The sequence below is a fragment of the Ambystoma mexicanum genome, chromosome 2q, assembly GCF_040938575.1.
Source record: "Ambystoma mexicanum isolate Mex_15411 chromosome 2q, UKY_AmexF1_1, whole genome shotgun sequence".
In the NCBI taxonomy this organism is placed as follows: domain Eukaryota; kingdom Metazoa; phylum Chordata; class Amphibia; order Caudata; family Ambystomatidae; genus Ambystoma; species Ambystoma mexicanum.
The window spans coordinates 1,421,936,745-1,421,955,972 of record NC_090924.1 but is presented as its reverse complement, the minus strand read 5'-3'; positions in this window follow the sequence as shown (position 1 = coordinate 1,421,955,972).

Sequence of the window (19,228 nt, the reverse complement as noted above, 5' to 3'; positions counted from 1 at the left end):
GGGTACTGTCATGATCTCTGCTTCCAAAAGGTCAGGGTTTTCCCAACTCCCTTGGAAGCAGATCCATAACCCAGGTTCCGAGTGCCAAGCAGTCCCAATTGGGACCTTTTGGACCCAGTCCTGGCGCCAGTGGCACCAGGCTCATAAATATGCCCAGTCCCAGCGCTGGAAGCGCCGGGCTCATAATGCTTGGGTGGATTTACCTGCAGCAGACCATGCTGCTTACTTGCCTGCCATTTGAGCCTCTGATCCTCTTCTGTTTGGAACTACTTTTCCTGTTGGGTGGGGCAGGAGCCACTCCCTAGGTTCAGAAAACTGGAACTCTTCTGGAAAGCAGGAACTCTTTTCTTACCTAGGCGTGGCTGTGGAAGGAGACACCTAAGCACTACAGGAGGCTATTTAAACCACACCCGATGGATGAATCTTGCTTTGCGTTATTCTGCATCCTCTGCAGCAGAACGCTCATCGTGTCTTCTGCATCTGATCCTGGGCCTAAGGAAAAAGGCTTACCATCCTGAATCCAGTCTTCAGCAACACCTATAAAGACAAGAAAGAACAGGTTAGCATTACGGTCTTCAGTGACAGCTCTTCACTTACCTGGTCCATCGGCTGTCACCAACGCCTCGCACTGCATTCCGACATCTGAAAGACAAAGGCTTACCTACTCTTCGTGCGCTCCGGAGGTCTTCACACTGCATTCCGGCATCTGAAAGACAAAAGCTTACCAACTCTTCGCACGCTCCGGAGGCCTTCGGCGCTGCATCCCGCATCTGAAAGACAAAACAAGGTGCGTTTAAAGACATTGGGGAACTTTAATACTCACGTGCCATTACTCCTTTCCACATCTAACCCAGTGGGTATTCCGGCACCCTGCAGCCGCTCCGAACTTGTACCTGCAAAATAAAAAGACAGTTAGAGCGCATCGTGAAGCAGGCAACAAGCGCTTACTTACGTGCTTCCAGGCGCTTCTATTCATCACACGGGCTCCATCTTCAACTCACTTCAGCCCGTCATCCACCATCGCCGGAACCCTGCAAAACAAGAGACATCATTACTAAAGTCTTTAAAGACATTAGAATTACTCGAAACTTACCGTTCGTGCAGTAAACGACAGACAGCAGTCCTCTGAAGTCAAGAGGCCTGCTCCCCTTATCCAGTGAAGAAACTGGTTACAGCACCCTGCCCCGAGGCAGATGGAGAGCACGGCGTTCACTTACCTAAGGTGAGAGCGTTAACCTTCGGGGTTCTACAGGAGAAGAGAAAGGGAAGAAGAGAGAGACATTCAATAACCCAGTTCATTAATCCCATATTTTCTATCTGCAGACATCTTACCCTTCGAGTCAGACATACAGTGCACAGAGGTCCAGCCCAAAGAGCCAGCCGTGTGTTACACATCACCTTTGAAGATACGGTATACGCCCAGTCAAGACCGGCGCCTCTACGGGAATCAGGTGAGCGTTACAGTCACACAGCGATGTGGGCTCCACTGAGGATTAAGCACGTAGGTCAGGTCCGAACAGGTTTATTTGGGACTATATACAAAGTCTAGCAACTCAACAAAAGGGGCCAGAATGGCAAACGAAAAGCCTTCTTCTTTCAAAGCATCCCTCAAACATGGCTCTGGGCCTTTACTCGCAGTCTTCATATAGAAGGTGCTTTCTTCCAGCAAGCAGTGTCTGGGTCACTGGTCTCTCTGTCCAGGAATCCAGCGCCTCGCGCTGCATTGAAGCTACGGGCTCCACTGCAGCAGGGTCCACAGCATCTCCCAGCGGTGAGGCCGGCCAGGAGGAACTCTAGGCGCCTAGTGTGATTGTATCTCACATCCCCAGAGTCCTGATTCTAATGAAACCCAAAGCCACCACTCTTCCCTCCTCAGTGACGCAACGCTCATGGGTGCCTTTGGTTCTGGCACTAGACCTCGGCACCCTCCCCACAGCTGGCTGTCATCTAACCTCTTGGATGTTCGACCACAGGCTCGTCCCTCCTCCCACCTGTCTCTGATATCTGGCTGAGATGATGTCTCCTACTCTCTGATGTCCCTCTGCTCCTACCTCTAGTGTTCTTTTGATTTCCCTCCCCTCCCAGCCCCCTCCTCATGCACCTTCCACTCCCTTGACTCCCTCACAAGGGGGCACATAGGCTGAAGCCTTAGGGTCCAGGTCTGTCTTTTTTCCATAAGGCCCAGCCTGCCACATTACATGAAGGGGATGGGGCAGCTGCTGCCTTTCATGGGTTACTGAACTGCTGCTCACATGTACTGATAAGGGAAACAAGGACCGGGAAGGGGGGGGGATAAAAGCAACAGAGCACCATGCAGCTCAGCTTTAATTATATATAATACCACGATTTTACCTATTTCTGTGCCTTCCAGGAAGGGCAAATGCTGCCTAATTACAGAATTAAACGCACATCCTGCAGGGCAGTATTTCTATTCTGTGACTACAGGTGGTTGTTCTGCATTCTACAATGTTCACACATGAGCTGCAAATCCATATTTAAAGGATCTTTACCCTGGAACCCTATTTAAAGGACCTTCCCCCTGGAGCCATATTTAGCAGACCTTCCCCCTGGAGCCATATTTAGCAGACCTTCCCCATGGAGCCATATTTAAAGGACCTTCCCCCTGGAGCCATATTTAAAGAACTTTCCCCCTGGAGCCCCGCCAAAACCCAGTTTATTTTTACTAGCTAAACCCAAAAACAACATACAAATAAAAAAAAACACATTCAAATATTTTTTCGACATTTTTTTCAACATTTTCGCATTCAGCCTTTTTTTTCGATATTATAACTGGATACCCTTTTAACCCTTTTATTGGATTATTTACAGATGTTTTGCACATTATGCATAGTGCCTAGTACTACAAGCAGGTGACTATCACACAGACTCTTCTGGGTGAACGAAGTACAGGCATATGGGTGTTTTGCAAAGTGGTTTGTTGAAAGCGGTCTGCCCATGGTTTGTCCCTGAGTCTTTCTGCTGTTTCTAACTCTTTCAGGAGAACTCCAGACTGTTGCTGTTCACCACTACAAAACCACCGGGACAGCGCGGAGCGCGGCATGGTTCACAAAGTGGTTTGTTATAAGTGGTCTGCCTGGGGTCCATACGTGGTGGGAGACGCCAGGAGAGCGACAGCAATACGCTCCTGAGTACATGGAGGGGTGGAGGAGCCTGAACCAACTACAAGGTGAGCCTGACATACGCGCAGCCGTCTGACTCTAGACGATATACTTATTTCAGCATTGTCCAGGTTGCTGGGGCTTGGACAAAGTCTGAAATACTACGATGCCAGGGAAAGTCTTGAGCTGTGGTGAATCCCATACCTCACCAAACCTAAAAACCATACAGCCTTAGGTCTGAAAAACCATCAAATTACTCTGTAGTTGAGACGGGCCAACGATCTGATACAGGCACAGTGGGAAGTGTTGACAGCCTTAGCCTAATGGTACTGGCTCCTGAAAGCCTGAAGGGGAAAATGACGCTGTTTTACCCCATAAAGATAACTCAGTTTGAAAAGCATCTGCATTCCTCAACTGCGGAGGTCATGAGCATATTACAGGCGAGCACGAGTACTTCTCGACACGATTTTGACAATAATTCTCTTCTGAGGATGTGGTATGCCTTACAGGACAACGCGCAGGCTGCGGTGAGGAGCACAGCGAGTCCAGAATCCACCGTAGCCCCTCCTGACGGAGAGGACGAAAAACATCACCGAAAAACCAATTCTCAACAGAGGTTGCCTGGAAGCCCTACGTTGATCTACGACACAAATATTGAGACGATCCGACCTGAATCGAGCAATAATCAAATCACCCGTAACAATTCAAGTGAAGATCTCAAGAATAACTCCAGCCTTGGAGTCCTACAATTCGCTGTCAATGTATTGTTAAAACTCTGTGGTGCAATACACAAAGATATAGGACGACAAGGGGAAGTAATCACGCAACTCAACGAGCTTGTAGTAGATAAAATATTGATGGCTGACCCGGGTGTTCCTCAGGCTGTCAACCTTAACTTTCCTCCCCTGTCACATCATTCTAATGTCATTCGGATTGATAGCCAAGAGGCTCACAACACAAGCGAGGTGAGTGCTACCTCCCCGGTAAGTTATCCTAATCGCAAACAACAACGGCTGGCGAAGCACCTGCAGAGAAGGGCGCTCAGGAACAAGAAAATCCAGCACTCACAGAGTGAAATAATAGAAGCACAGCCATTAAATTCAACAGTGAGATGGGAGGCAAATGCAAAGTCAAAAAGGACAAGGAAATGAGATGCACGCCGTAAGAGGAGGTCTGCTCAAAAGGTGGGCACACTAACTGGTTGACCAGTGAAGGAAGACACCCAGCACAGACAGTTCCAACGGTGTGGCCTGCTGGAACTACCAGGGGAAGCAGTACGTTACCTGAGAACACAGTGCTTTCAAGTGCAGGCGAGAATACTGAGGCCTGCCTTTCAATACTTTGTGACCAGCAGCAAACCTATACTACGGAGGAATGGGAAGCAGAGGAGCTTGACCCTAAAGTGTTCACCATTGGGCCGGCTGCTGTCACTGTAAGACATTGTAATTTAAATTGTACAACATTGATGGTCTTAATAAAGTAGCATCGTTGAGACTTCTGAACTCTGGTGACTTTGATTTTGAAGAAGCCTTGATTTCATTACCTGGGAAAGTGTCTCATATACAATATTGTCTACCTGAAACTGCTTGGGCTTTGTATAGGACAACAAGATGGGCAGTCTTAAGTTACCAATATGCTGCTTGCAGTGTAAGAGGCCCCAACCCACCAGTAAAATTGCAATGGTAAAACCCAGACCTAAGCCATAAGTGGCGTTTGACGATCCCAAGGGTTGGGAATGGCTCCAGAGTGTCTTGCCCAAAGCCAGGCATACCCACTGAAGTAGTTCAATTTAGAGCTGGTACACACAGAGTTTTTCTCACTGGCTATTCTGATGGAACATGATGTGTTTGTCTTGCAAGAGACGTGGGCAAAATTAAATAGTCAGATCATGGCTATGTGGTTTATCCCTGAAAGGCAGTTAAGGGGAATACGGGTCTTCCCAGTGGAGGTCTTTTGATTGGTGGGAGGAATTACCTCAACCCCTCCCTAGTTTCACCAGGAGACACTGGGGGCAATGTATTGACTCTAGAGGTCCAGAGGAACTGGCTGTAGAGGTCCAAGCGAAGGTGGGTGGACACCTGCTACGTATGCTGACCATAGGTATTTATGACCCGCCGGGTACGTCTGTTACAGATGAAGTGTTTGACAACTTAGAGTGGGAGTGCAGCCAGCAATCCAGTAGTAGTCTGTGGCGATTGGAATTCCCATTGTGTTGATAAGACAAGGGGTGCCCTATATTAAAATGTAGTTGGAAACAGCCTAATCGCACATACATCATGTAATGCTAGGGGGCCCCAGTGGCTCCTCTATCTATAAGAATGGAACTTGACCCTGCTTAATGGACAGACTGTGGGTGACGGACTGTGGGTGACAGGCCGGGTGCACAACCTGGTGTAGTGGGAGAAACAAGGCCATGTTGGACTACTTAATTCCCTTCGAGTCGTCCGTAATGAGTGCAGCGAGCACGCCAAGCTTATACTGGAAATTGATATGATTGTCAGAGAACCTGACAAATTTAAGTGGCGCAATTTGTCTCCAAATCCTGCAGGGAACCGATTTAACTGGATACAGGTCAAAATAGTGAAATTATGTGCCACGATTTGTTACCAGTGCCAGTTTGATTAGAGAAGGCTCAACGGTTAAAGTCCCAGTGACATCGAAGCATGGCTTACACAGATTACACACAAACTGGTGGCTTGTGTTAGGAAATCAACTGCGGTTAGTGACAAACAGACCACTAACGCATTTGATATTAATGTACGTAAACGTAAGCGTATCAAACGCATTGCCATTCGAGCACTCACATTATGGGACAAAGCACAAGGTCACACGGTAGCTGCCCTTGGGGCACTCAGAATAACAGAAAGGGAATATCGGTCTTGCAAAGATCTCAAGGTGAAGCTGGGATCTTTTTGTTAACGTCTTTAAAAGGCGAGACACCGGAGCAATATGGTTAATGCTAGCTACAGGGAAGGGCGAGGGACCAGAAAAAAAGGGTGTATATCTGATCTCTGGAGCTGTTTGGAGTGTGCAACATTACATTAAAATTCTGTGAGCCGCTTGCATCATGTGCAGTTTCCAGACCGGGCTGGCTTGCATGCTGGGTATCAGCTGAAAATCATAAAGGCAGCCAAAATTTAATTAAAAAAAATCAAGAACATCCGGACCCAATGGCCGGGCCAATGTGGTCTTTAAGAGTGACCCAGGTAATTTGGCCAATATAATGCTTGTTTTGTTTGCCCCAGTCTGTAGGGAGAGAAGGGTTCCGACCTCATGGCAGCAATCTGTATACATACCGATTTACATCGCTGTCCTTGTTGGATGTCACTGGCAAGCTCTTCGCCTCCTTGGTATTAAAGGAGTTGCAAAAATGGGTTGAGGTGAATAATATCCTACACCCATTTCAGACGGGGTTTCGACCAGGTTCTGCAACTGTCCACAATGTTAGAGTTTTAGACTCACTGATACATGGAGCTTGTAGTAAATGTTCAGCTGCCTTGTATAATAGATTTCTAGATTCTAAATCTGCTTTCGATCTAGTAAACAGAGATCTTGTGGGCAAAATTAAGTGAACTGAGATGCCCAGTCTATCTTATCAAGCTTCACAGTAAAATCTGGGCTAGTGTACGGCTGAACAATGAGGGCACAGTGACACCACCAATGCCGGTCAACAGGGAAGTCAAGCAAGGATGTGTCTTGCTCCCCTGTTGTTTGACCTGTATAATTCAGATTTACCATCACGTTTGCTGGGGAAAGTCAATTGCCCTCCAAAGATTGTCAGCGTTCCTATGGTCGCCATTTTATACACAGAAGGCCTAGTCGCATTTGACTGGACATTTGTTGGCATGAGGAACATGCTGAACGGACTCGCTGGATATACCCGAGTGCATGACCTGGTTATCAACCTTCAGAAAACAAATATCTTATTGATCTTGAGCAAGAAGGTAAATAGAGCGAGGATGGACACCCAAATGGGTATTATCAACTATGCCTCGTCTTACCCTTATTTGGGTTTGGAACTAGGTGTTACTCCTAATTATAACCATATAATTGTGACAAAGACTAGAAAGGCCAAACAAGTAACTCACCAGATACGCAGGTATGCAAGAGACCATGCGGGTTACTCACTTGCCGGTGTTATTGCTCTGTCCTGCTGTACTTTATGAACTTGAGGCACTAGCCATGCATGATTTTACATGGCTTAACAAGATTGAAGGTTTCTTTTGACGCACCGTACTGGGTATGAGCCCCTCTTGTCCAATCGAATATATACGATTAAGCGTGACCTGACCTTCTAACGGGGAATTGCCATTTGGGCAAGAGGTTGTTTATACATAAAAACTAGAACACGCCCGATATGCCGGCTATTGACAAGCTTGGCAAAAGTCGTGATCAGGAAGTCGTCTCAAGGGGCAGTAATTATGTGACTTTAAATCATGATATTTATTTAAAATTCGGTTATCTGACCCCCCACCCCTGTCATATGAGTCTTTCAGGTTGTTGATAGCAATTCTCTTACACTTCCCTGATCCCCATAGGAAATTGAGAAGGATTGAATTTATGGACTTAAAAATGAGCAAGGTAGCGGGACCGGAAGTAGTTGCAGATGATACAGAACAATGGGGGACAACATCATTTTATTGGTGTCTAGACGACCCCACTAAGACAGGTAGAGAGGTGACCACATTAATGTGAGTTCTTTGAGTCTGCTGACCAATAATTCTCCATTGAGCTTAACGGTATCAAGCACAGAAGAACCAAAACAAAGACCTAATTATTTGAATGAGTCATGGCACCATTTAAACCCGAACACATCTAAATTAGGTTTGAGACAGAAAGAGTTAAGAGGTAATATCTCAGATATATCCTTGTTAAGCTTGTAATCGGATAGCAAGCAATACGGGCACAATTTATCCAGTAGATGAGGAAGATTAAGTTTGGGATTCATTACGAGGATTAGAATATCATCAGCATATGAAACTATTTGAGTGCTGGAAATCCCACATACAATCCTGGTGATCTTCCTATCAAATCTTATAAGTTCTAATAATGGTTCTAGAGATAGAATGTAAAGAATGGGAGATATAGGGCATCCTTAACTAGTTCCTCTACACAGAGGGAAGAAGGATGAGGATTGGCCATTTATACAAATAGAAGATTTGGGACAAGAATAAAGAAGTTTAATAAGGGAAATGAAATGTTCACCACACGCATGCCATCGAAGAGTTTGAAACATGAAATCCCAGTTGACTTGATCAAAGGCTTTTTCAGCATCAAGTGCAATAGCAGCATAGCCTTGTTTGTCTTTTTCCTCCTTTGGAAAAATATGCAGAGCATCAAGCAGAAGTCTTGCATTCGCTGATATGTTCCTGCCCTTGACGTAGCTGACTTGATTGGACTTAACCAATGTGGGTAGAGAAGATTTAATTCTGCAAGCAAGAATTTTGGCAAAAATCTTGCTTTCCACTTTAATGAGGGAGATTTGTCTGTAGTTGATGGGGAGAGAGGGGTCTTTATCAGCTTTGGGGAATAGGATGAGTAGTGCTTCCGAAAAGGATCCAGAAGAGCGTTGCTAGGATGAGAAACAGGAGTATAAGATTTTGATCCTAGGCTAAGCAAAATGATTAAAAAACTCAATAGAGACTCCACCAGGATCAGGGGCCTTCCCTCTGCCCAACCCCTTAACATCGCAATTAATCTTGTGAAGTGTGATGTCACCCTCCAGATGGGTAAGATCAGTCTGAGGGTATGATAGCCTACTGATGTTATTCAGGAAGGAGTCAGTACAAGTGGGAGAAACAGTGGTAAATCACAATAAAATTGCTTAAAGCGGTTCAAAATGTTGTCAGGATTTGTAATGATGAAGCCAGATTTGTCTTTAATTTGCGAGTTAAACGTTTTTTCCTTTTTGGTCTTTAGGTATGAAGCAAGCGATTTGCCGGCTTTGTTAGAAGTCTGATACATCTTGGTTTTGTATTTTAGCAAAGCACCAGAAGCCATCTCAGTAAGTTTGTTATTTATTTGAAAGCGCAAAGATAGGACCAAACAACGATTAGCATCGGAGCGGGACCGATAGAATGTTTTTTCAGCATTGGAATGTTGGAGGTACAAGTCATCAAGATGTTTTTTATGCTGTTATTTTTTCCTACTGGAGTAATCAATAATATGACCCCTTAATGCAGCTTTGAAGATATCCCAATTATCTGCCACTGAGGTGTCTTGATCTAGGTTCTCTGCAAAGTATTGCTTTTGAAAAGATTGAAATGACTGGATAAGCTGTTGGTCCTGTAATAAAGCATTGTTGAATCTCCATCGGGAAAACGGCTTTTTGATGTCAGTCAAGTTAAAGGTGGTACTAACTGGGGCATGGTCATAGATGGTGATATTAAAGATAGAAGGATCAATGATGGTGCCAGTGAGAGATTTAGATGAACATATATGATAAAGGAGTGACAGTGTGTCATGGGGGGGAGTGAGTAAAAGGTGTGCACTAAGTGAGTTGGGTGAGAAAGCCTCCATGCATCCTAAGGCCAGTTTCAGCTATACAACGTGCAAAGGCCTTATCGGACTTGGAATCTTTGAAAATGCACTTGGATCTCCTAAGAAGGAATCCAGTACCTTGTTAGCGTCGTCACATAGAATGAGGTTAGTGAGGCTGGAACTAAGAATGATTTGTTTAATGGAATCCCAGAAACCAGGATCAGGTAGGGTGGGACCATAAATTCTCATTATGGAAAGTCGGAGCCAATCAGAGGTTTGACCCAATGCCCAACGCCCATTAGTCCGCGTACTGAGAAGTTTTATGATTGGCCTATGCTGGTTTTATTCTAACAATGTATGGTCAGGAGATGAATTTAAATTTATTTCATGTCGAGTCTTACTGTGAGACTCATAGCGAACTGGACTGTATGAACTAGTTTGTATGAATTTGCTAATAGATTATTTTGGTTTGGTCTTATGGTGCTCACATGTAAATCACGAAGAATGCTCTTAACATTATTGTTCTTAATGCCGTTGTTATTTTTTATTTTGTTTGCAATACTGATTTATTGTGTAAAGTTCCATTTGAACTAATCACGTTAAAGATTAATATTATTATATGGGTGTTTGCACAGATCTCAGGTTGTGCTAAGCAGAATGGTTTCATACATGATATTGCATTCTGTTACATGTAGTCCGGAATTCACAATATGCACAGCAATGCAGCATAGCATACCGTAGAAACGCCATGACATGTGGAACATGATTTGAGAGCTTTGTTTCAGCTTATTAGCAAGAAACAGGAGTCTGCCTGCAGTCATGATGTTAGTGCCGGAAAGAGGATAGTGCTGTTGTTTATAGTTACTGTTGGCAGGCTTTACATGTTCATATTCTGCCGTTATCTTGCCCGCATTTTAATGTTGCACAGAACAAGAGAAAGCACACGCATAATCAAATTCTCACAAGGGGTAATAAATACTATTTAGTTGGATAGTAAAATCTAATAATAATACTTTATTGTGTTTTCGTTCATTTTGAACTTTTCACAAATCGGGTTAATTCAAATTAAGATATATTATTTTAAAATTGTAGCCTTACCAGATGAGTCCATGTCACTGGTATTAGCCTAGTCTTGTCCTGGGCTTTGCTTTTGCTTTAGTTTTCCTTAAGTTTAATATTGAATTGTAGCGACTCAAGTCTGCAAGTCCCAGAATTCAATTAGTGGAAAAATTAAAGCCCATCCATGTTTTGTGGTGTCCCACATTGAGTCATCTGATAACCTTGAATGTATGGAAGCTACCGACACTTACTGTTATGTATTGAATTACCTCCATTGACTGTGAAATGTCTCCAGAATAAGTGTGAATGTTCAAGTGATTAACGATGCAATGGGCCCATCTGGTCTCAAAGCACAAACCTCCAGTTAAAAATCTGATCTTCTAACAAACTGAAACACAAAGTATACTCCTGTTTCCTTCTAAACCAAACTACTTAATGAATTTCCATAATGTCTGCTTGTTACATCTACAAAATTAGTAGGCATTTTTTGTAGCACTTGAAATCTTTTGTCACACAGATAAGAACAAGCTGTGTGCCTTTTAAAACAATGCCGACAAACAAGTACCTTCATCAATCAGCTTCTTTTATTGTGTGTCCCGAAGGTACAGTAGTAAGACTCAGGAGATTTGTGTTGGGCTCACATCACATTTTCTTGTACAATGTAAGTGGGCATAGGATTGAGTTGTGTCCTTTCATTTGTTAAAGGTATAAAATAACCTGCACTACTTCAAACTTTTACCAGATCTGCATAAGCATGGCCGATAAAATAAATATATCTCCTTTTGTTGTGAGGGCCTCTGTCCTAGGCCCATGCACATAATTAGTAGTTTAGCACTGGCAAGAGGTTCTGGCTACCCCAATGTTCCTCCCCCTTCCTCTGCATCTTCAGCTGTCTCTGCCCCCCTCACTCCTGCACCCCAGCTCTTTCTTCTTCTACGCTTCCTCTTGTGCCCTTGACTTTCTTCGCTCCTGCACCTCCTTCTACACCTATGGCTTTCTGTACCCCTCCGCTCCTTCCCCTCCCTGGGCCCCAGCTTTCTCTGCACCTCCACCCCCTCCGGTACCTATAGATCTCACTGCCTCCCTCCTACTGCTCCCCAGCTTTCTGTACCCCTCCGCTCCATCCCCACCCTGGGCCCCAGCTTTCTCTGCACCTCCACCCCCTCCGGTACCTATAGATCTCTCTGCCTCCCTCCTACTGCTCCCCAGATTTCTGTACCCCTCCGCTCCTTCCCCACCCTGGGCACCAGCTTTCTCTGCACCTCCACCCCCTCCGGTACCTATAGATCTCTCTGCCTCCCTCCTACTGCTCCCCAGCTTTCTGTACCCCTCTGCTCCTTCCCCACCCTGGGCCCCAGCTTTCTCTGCACCTCCACCCCCTCCGGTACCTATAGATCTCTCTGCCTCCCTCCTACTGCTCCCCAGATTTCTGTACCCCTCCGCTCCTTCCCCACCCTGGGCCCCAGCTTTCTCTGCACCTCCACCCCCTCCGGTACCTATAGATCTCTCTGCCTCCCTCCTACTGCTCCCCAGCTTTCTGTACCCCTCCGCTCCTTCCCCACCCTGGGCCCCAGCTTTCTCTGCACCTCCACCCCCTCTGGTACCTATAGATCTCTCTGCCTCCCTCCTACTGCTCCCCAGCTTTCTGTACCCCCCCGCTCCTTCCCCACCCTGGGCCCCAGCTTTCTCTGCACTTCCACCCCCTCCGGTACCTATAGATCTCACTGCCTCCCTCCTACTGCTCCCCAGCTTTCTGTACCCCTCCGCTCCATCCCCACCCTGGGCCCCAGCTTTCTCTGCACCTCCACCCCCTCCGGTACCTATAGATCTCTCTGCCTCCCTCCTACTGCTCCCCAGATTTCTGTACCCCTCCGCTCCTTCCCCACCCTGGGCACCAGCTTTCTCTGCACCTCCACCCCCTCCGGTACCTATAGATCTCTCTGCCTCCCTCCTACTGCTCCCCAGCTTTCTGTACCCCTCTGCTCCTTCCCCACCCTGGGCACCAGCTTTCTCTGCACCTCCACCCCCTCCGGTACCTATAGATCTCTCTGCCTCCCTCCTACTGCTCCCCAGATTTCTGTACCCCTCCGCTCCTTCCCCACCCTGGGCCCCAGCTTTCTCTGCACCTCCACCCCCTCCGGTACCTATAGATCTCTCTGCCTCCCTCCTACTGCTCCCCAGCTTTCTGTACCCCCCCGCTCCTTCCCCACCCTGGGCCCCAGCTTTCTCTGCACCTCCACCCCCTCCGGTACCTATAGATGTCTCTGCCTCCCTCCTACTGCTCCCCAGCTTTCTGTACCCCTCCGCTCCTTCCCCACCCTTGGCCTCAGCTTTCTCTGCACCTCCACCACCTCCGGTACCTATAGATCTCTCTGCCTCCCTCCTACTGCTCCCCAGCTTTCTGTACCCCTCCGCTCCTTCCCCACCCTTGGCCCCAGCTTTCTCTGCACCTCCACCCCCTCCGGTACCTATAGATCTCTCTGCCTCCCTCCTACTGCTCCCCAGCTTTCTGTACCCCTCTGCTTCTTCCCCACCCTTGGCCCCAGCTTTCTCTGCACCTCCACCCCCTCTGGTACCTATAGATCTCTCTCCCTCCCTCCTACTGCACCCCAGCTTTCTCTACTTCTCCACTCCCTGCGCACCCTGCACCCCAGCGTTCTCTGCTCCTCCACCTGCTCCTGCACCCCTAACTCTCCTCTCTGCTCATCCACCCCTTCTACGCCTACAGATCTATCTGCCTCCCTCCTGCTGCACCCCTTTTTAAAGGACCCAAAGAGATAGTAATAGGTGTTGCAGTTTATTTTACGGTCACACGCAAGTCAGGGATCTCCTTCCCCACAATGAATGTGGCGCACAATACAAACGCTTGTATTTATGTTATTTAGGTCCTTTTTGACAAGGCCTCCAACCCGTCTCGCATACAACCCCAAAGAATGCCTAATGCCCCAATGGACTAGGAACTAGGCCGGTGTGGATTAAGAAGGTATGTATTTATTTATTTATTGAAGTCAAATTAGATTACATCAGCCACCAATGTTGTGGCAAAACAAAGACAAAATATCCTTTTTGGTAAAGTTCCAACTCAGAGATGGCACTAGAATATGCAGTTACAAGAGCTACCTTCAGTTACAATAGCTACCTTTTACATCACCCCTCACTACAAGCAAAGGAAAGTTCAAAGCACACAATGAAAATGACTGCAAACAAGGTTATACTTTGGTTCCAGCAACCCTCACCCTCCAAACATCCACTAGGCTTGACTATTTTGAATGGAAGGCAATGGCATGGAGTGGGAACACAATGGAAAAATCGGATTTGGGATAGGATTCACCGAAACAATATGAAAGGAAGAACGTGTATCTAATCGGGCATACCAGGTGTGAAGGCGCTGTGGCTGATAGATAATGGATGCGAGAAAATATATGGTATAATCAGCTGCAGACTGTAGAACTCTAGGCTACCCCCAGCCTAGTGTCTGATATAGGTAACAGGGTTGTACTCAGTGCATGCTCTGATATAAGTAATGATAGTGAAAAAATAGATATTCTAATATTGTAAATCAACAAGAGCAAGTTTGAAAATTGGTGTTTATTCCAAGTCTTTTGGTGAAAACGGGTTTGCCTGCCTGACAGGAAGAAAGGTAAGGGGAACATTCATTTTGCTGCATTTGAAAATAACACACAGGGCTTTAGGAGTGTGGTCAGAATAGAATGTGAAAATCGGTTTATTTATTTAGCACCACTGCTACGGGGCAGAATGGAAAGAAATGGGGAATTTGTTTGTCTGCACCTGACGGGAACAAATAGGGCTTTAGGATTATGGTCAGAACAGAATGGGAAACTCGATTTTGGGATGTTTAGCACAATTGCAATGTGAGAAAGAAAATGGAAATGGGAATTCGTTTTTAGCTCACATTGGGAACACAGGGACAATTTAGTTTTTCACCTAACAATGGGAACACAGGGACAATTTGGTTTTTCACCTTACAATGGGAACACAAGGGCAATTTCGTTTTGCACCTTACAATGGGAATACAGGGACAATTTTGTTTTGCACCTTACAATGAGAACACAGAGACAATTTTGTTTTGCACCTTACAATGGGAACATAGATGGAAACAGGGCTTTTTGAAATTAATTCTATTGGCAAATCTTTTTGACTTTACCGGCTCACTACACACTGGGAACAGGTTGTTGGTTTTGAATGCCACCAACGCAGATCCGTTGATTTAAATGAAGGAATTAATTGATTTACTTGGATAATTATGCTAAGGACCTACACATGCAAACAGGGGATTTTCCAATGGGGAAATAACTAAAACAATGCTGAAAATATAGGGCCTACACAATCTATTGCTTGGGGTATTTCTACTTACAGGAGAGGTCTGTACTTGGCATCAGGGAGCCCCAGGGCACACCACATGGACATCCAAGTGTCCCAATCAGTCTCTATGTCTTCTGGCTCCATTGCAAGGTTAGGCCTCTCTCTGCTAAGATTTTCATGCCAGATTTCCGAAGCCGGTCACTTCTTGGAATTAGTGGGAAAAGTCCAGCTCTGAGGCAAGCTAGCTTAGTCATAGGGCAGCTGACATCACTAACTTGTCATAATTCTTGTCACTACCCCACTCCCACCTGTGCTGATTGACAAGGGAATATGAGAGTGCTTTACAACCACTAGGGGAGGAGAGAACTTCATCATCTCAATTCTGACCGGTGGGATCGGTCTGTGTCAGGGACATAGAAATCTCACTACATGGCAAGTGCTCTTAATCGCCACAATTTGATATATGTGAATACATATTTTAGCACTACATTTTCAGGAGCATCAAATTAAGCTAATTTGAGGTCTGCACGTCATTGCTGTGCAGAGATAGAGGTTTTCTTCATTTACTCCGGAACTATATCAGTGAAAATATGGCACTTTACGGGTGTCATACTACTCATAATTGGCATACTTTATCAATTTTTTGCATCGCTGGTAAACACAAGGAGGCACACGTCACATTTTCATTAATAACTTTAGTTGTGTATATCCCACAAAAGCGTTAGCATGGTTAAAAGGGGTTAACTGTCACCTTTCATAAAAGCCTGGAATGCCTGTTGTGCAATGTTTACTATCCATTTTATATGATAAAAAGCATTTCTCCCACCTAAAAACAATGTGCAGCCTCATTACTCATTTGCTTAGAGCCCCAGATTTATTTAACTTTCAGTTTGCCTGTTCATGCCTGTGACGTAAAGAGAGGGGTCTGTGTTTAGATAAGCCTTCCCATGCAAGGGTTAATGACTAAGCTAATGCACATGTTATGAGACTTGTGACCTACAGTTCACAAGGGCTGCAGAACAGATCCAACCTTATCTGGTTTGGACTGCATTTCCCATCTAAGAGTGTATTATTTCTGGTATTTAGGATAGTATTTTTAAAAAATGGTTGTGATTGATGATGACACCCCAGGCCTGCCATCAGGACAGCAAAGGGGAGGTCCTGGAGCTTGTTTCATGTTAGGAGACATCACAGTTCCTGCATCCTACAGAAAATAGCTTTTAAACTGCAACCTAATTGCAAATTTAAATGACATCTATCTATGGCACACAGTTCCAACTATGTGTGCATATTGTTTCTGAATGGTATATATATACATGAGAGGACCATGCCCAAGCTTACAAGTCTGGTGGGCATTTTACTGAGCATATTATTAATTTAAAGGGAAAAACTAAGTGACATTTTATTTAATTTACACATGGAATAAACTCTGTTTCACTGCAGCTTCTGAACACAATTCTGACATCCCATTGAGGGTTCTGTGCACTGCTGTTTCATGGAAATATCAGTACAGCTCTTCATGGATTTGTAAAATGTTCTTGCCACGTGCCAATCCTTTTTTCGTGAAAGGCAGTTTGCATCTCTCCATATTTTCCATTTCAGCGCATTTCCTTTCCTTTTGAGTTGAGTTCCCAAGGCCTTATGTTGGACCTCATGTTTGTGAAGGCCTGGTATTTTGGCGAGTCCTCATAACTGACTCTGGTCTCTTTACTTCTCGCATCCAGGGGATATTTCACCCCACATAGAGCATGTAATGACTCCCTCATCAACCACAGACAGTATTGAATACATTTACTTTAAGCGATTGTATAGGCAGGTAGCAACATTTATTTGTTGAGGGCTCACAGATGCCACTCAATATTTTCATTGAACCTCAGTTCATGTGTTTGTAAAAGAACAATCCATTTTGTTCATGGCAATTGTGCATTCCTTTTCAAATAGGGAATATTTCCTGATTACAGTCCTACATTTTTTTAATTATTATTTATTTATTTGTAATACGTCCAATGGCCCATAAACATAGGGACGCACGCAAACAAGAGATATATAATCCAACAATGACAGGACACACATATAATCATATACATAGGAGGAATTAAGCAGGGCAAGAAGAACCAACCCAAAAAAACAAATTCTTATGAAAAGAAGTGAGTTTTTAGCAGACATTTAAACTGGTCCAGTGATTCAGTATATCTTAAATCGGGAGGTAGTTTATTCCAGAGAGCCGGAGCTGAGCAGTCGAATGCCATGTGGCCAACCTGCTGCAAACTGATGCGAGGAGCAAGCAGCAGACAGGGGTTATTCGACCCCAAAGTCCTGCCTTCTGGTAGCCAGCACACTCTGTCCTTCCGATACTCAGGGCTGACACCATAGAGGGATTGATTGGTCAGAACCAGAGTCCTGAAGGGGATCCGTGATCTAACCGGGGGGCAGTGGAGCTGTCTTCCCGCCTCCAAGACATGGTCCTTGCGAGCCAGACCATGTACAACATGAACAGCTCCATTCTGTATGGTCTGCGATCTAGTTAGATGTTCTTGGTTGCCTCCCTGCAGCAAGCTACAGCCATCGTGAAGTTCTGAGACAATAATTGCCTGGCCAATCATGGCGCAACTTGGCTTAGATAGAAAAGGCTGACTCTGTCCGAGCAGTCGAGGTAATATGAACAGCTGGAGACAGTGCTGGTGACAAAATGTATCTGCATCATGCTTCATGCAACTCCAATGCTCACCCAATGGAGCAGATAGGTTTACATGTCTAATGCATAATCTATTCCCAATGATACATTGTTTTACTAGTCTGTTGTCATGTATGTCTTTCTAACTCGACAGGGACACGTGATCCTGTGCACATTTTCAGACTTGCAGCCAGGTAATGTTTCAGCCTGTGTGCTCTCGGGCCTAGGGCAATGTGAATTGCTCACCAAGCAAATGCCACAGGGACAATGTCCCAACACTCACGAAATGCCCCAAAGGGTGCTTGGCTCTGGTGGATGAATGGTGCAGAATTAGCTTGCACCAATCCATCGGGAATAGTCAGAGATGTGCACAGTGTGGATGGGCCACTTTCAGCATTCTCCAGTGCCTTCAAATGCTGTTTTTGTTCATTGCACGCACTTCATTTCTGAAAATGTGTTTTGATTGGTGGTCTGTTGGCTTAATTCATACATGAAAGTATGGGGATGAAGGCTGTTGCGCCAGCAAGTTTGCATGTATGTATATGTACGTATTGGTTTGTAGAGGAGAAGCCAAGTGTCCATACCAGACGTCCCGCCCCTGTTTTGCCCATATGTTGGGAACCGGAAATTCCAACATGCAAAACACCAGTAATGATTCCCATAACACAAAAAGCCTTTGAAACATTATATCTGTTGAGAAAACCTTTCTTCATGTATCCACGGAGAGTGGACGGCCTCTTAGGAGAAATCCTGGAAGAAGTGTGAAGATGAATGAAAGAGAAGTCTGGTGACGTCACATGAAGCAGAAATAACGCACCCAGAAGAGATGCCAATGAAGGAGGTGGATAGACCTTGTAGAATCTGATGGCAAAGTAAAGAATCAAGTAAAATGTCATGTGCAGAATAAAGATTGCACGTGCAGAGAGCACTGAAGAAAATGCAAGCCGTTTTATAATTGTACAGATGCTTAAACGCAAGTAGACTAAGTAATCATAAGGCTGGTTATACGTAATGAATAGACTGCAGGCGGTGCCGCCAATATATATTTAAGTGTGTATAGAATCTGGATGTTCCACAACGCATTTTAGCAAACTAGGACCCCATGAACAGAAGGGCTGAAAGGCACAGTAGAAGAAAACAGCTGACAATGAGGGAAGAATCGAGAAAGCTTGTCTGGCTCGGTGTCAAGAGTTGGGGCAGCCAAGAAACTGGTTATCTATTCGAGAAGAGACAATGAACGTGAGAAGCGAGGCAAGCTCCTGTTGATGTGTAATGGAAAAACACTAGGAGTGCCAGATTATATTCATTTAATAGTGTTAAATACGAACGAAAGCGCTCAAACACGGTCTCCTGTGACATGATCTAGATGAAAATAGACTTTGGGTAAGCTACATCGAGACTTGAAGATAAGACTATGCTCACACTCCCTTCTATTCTCAGGCGCAGTGATACTTTGCAAGGCCGAGTTCAAAGACAATTCGAATGGCAGACAGCAGGAGAGATGATGAATGGTGGGCTAATTGGGTGGGGAGGCATGGTCAAGTCCAAACCACAAGCACCTGGGGTACCAGCT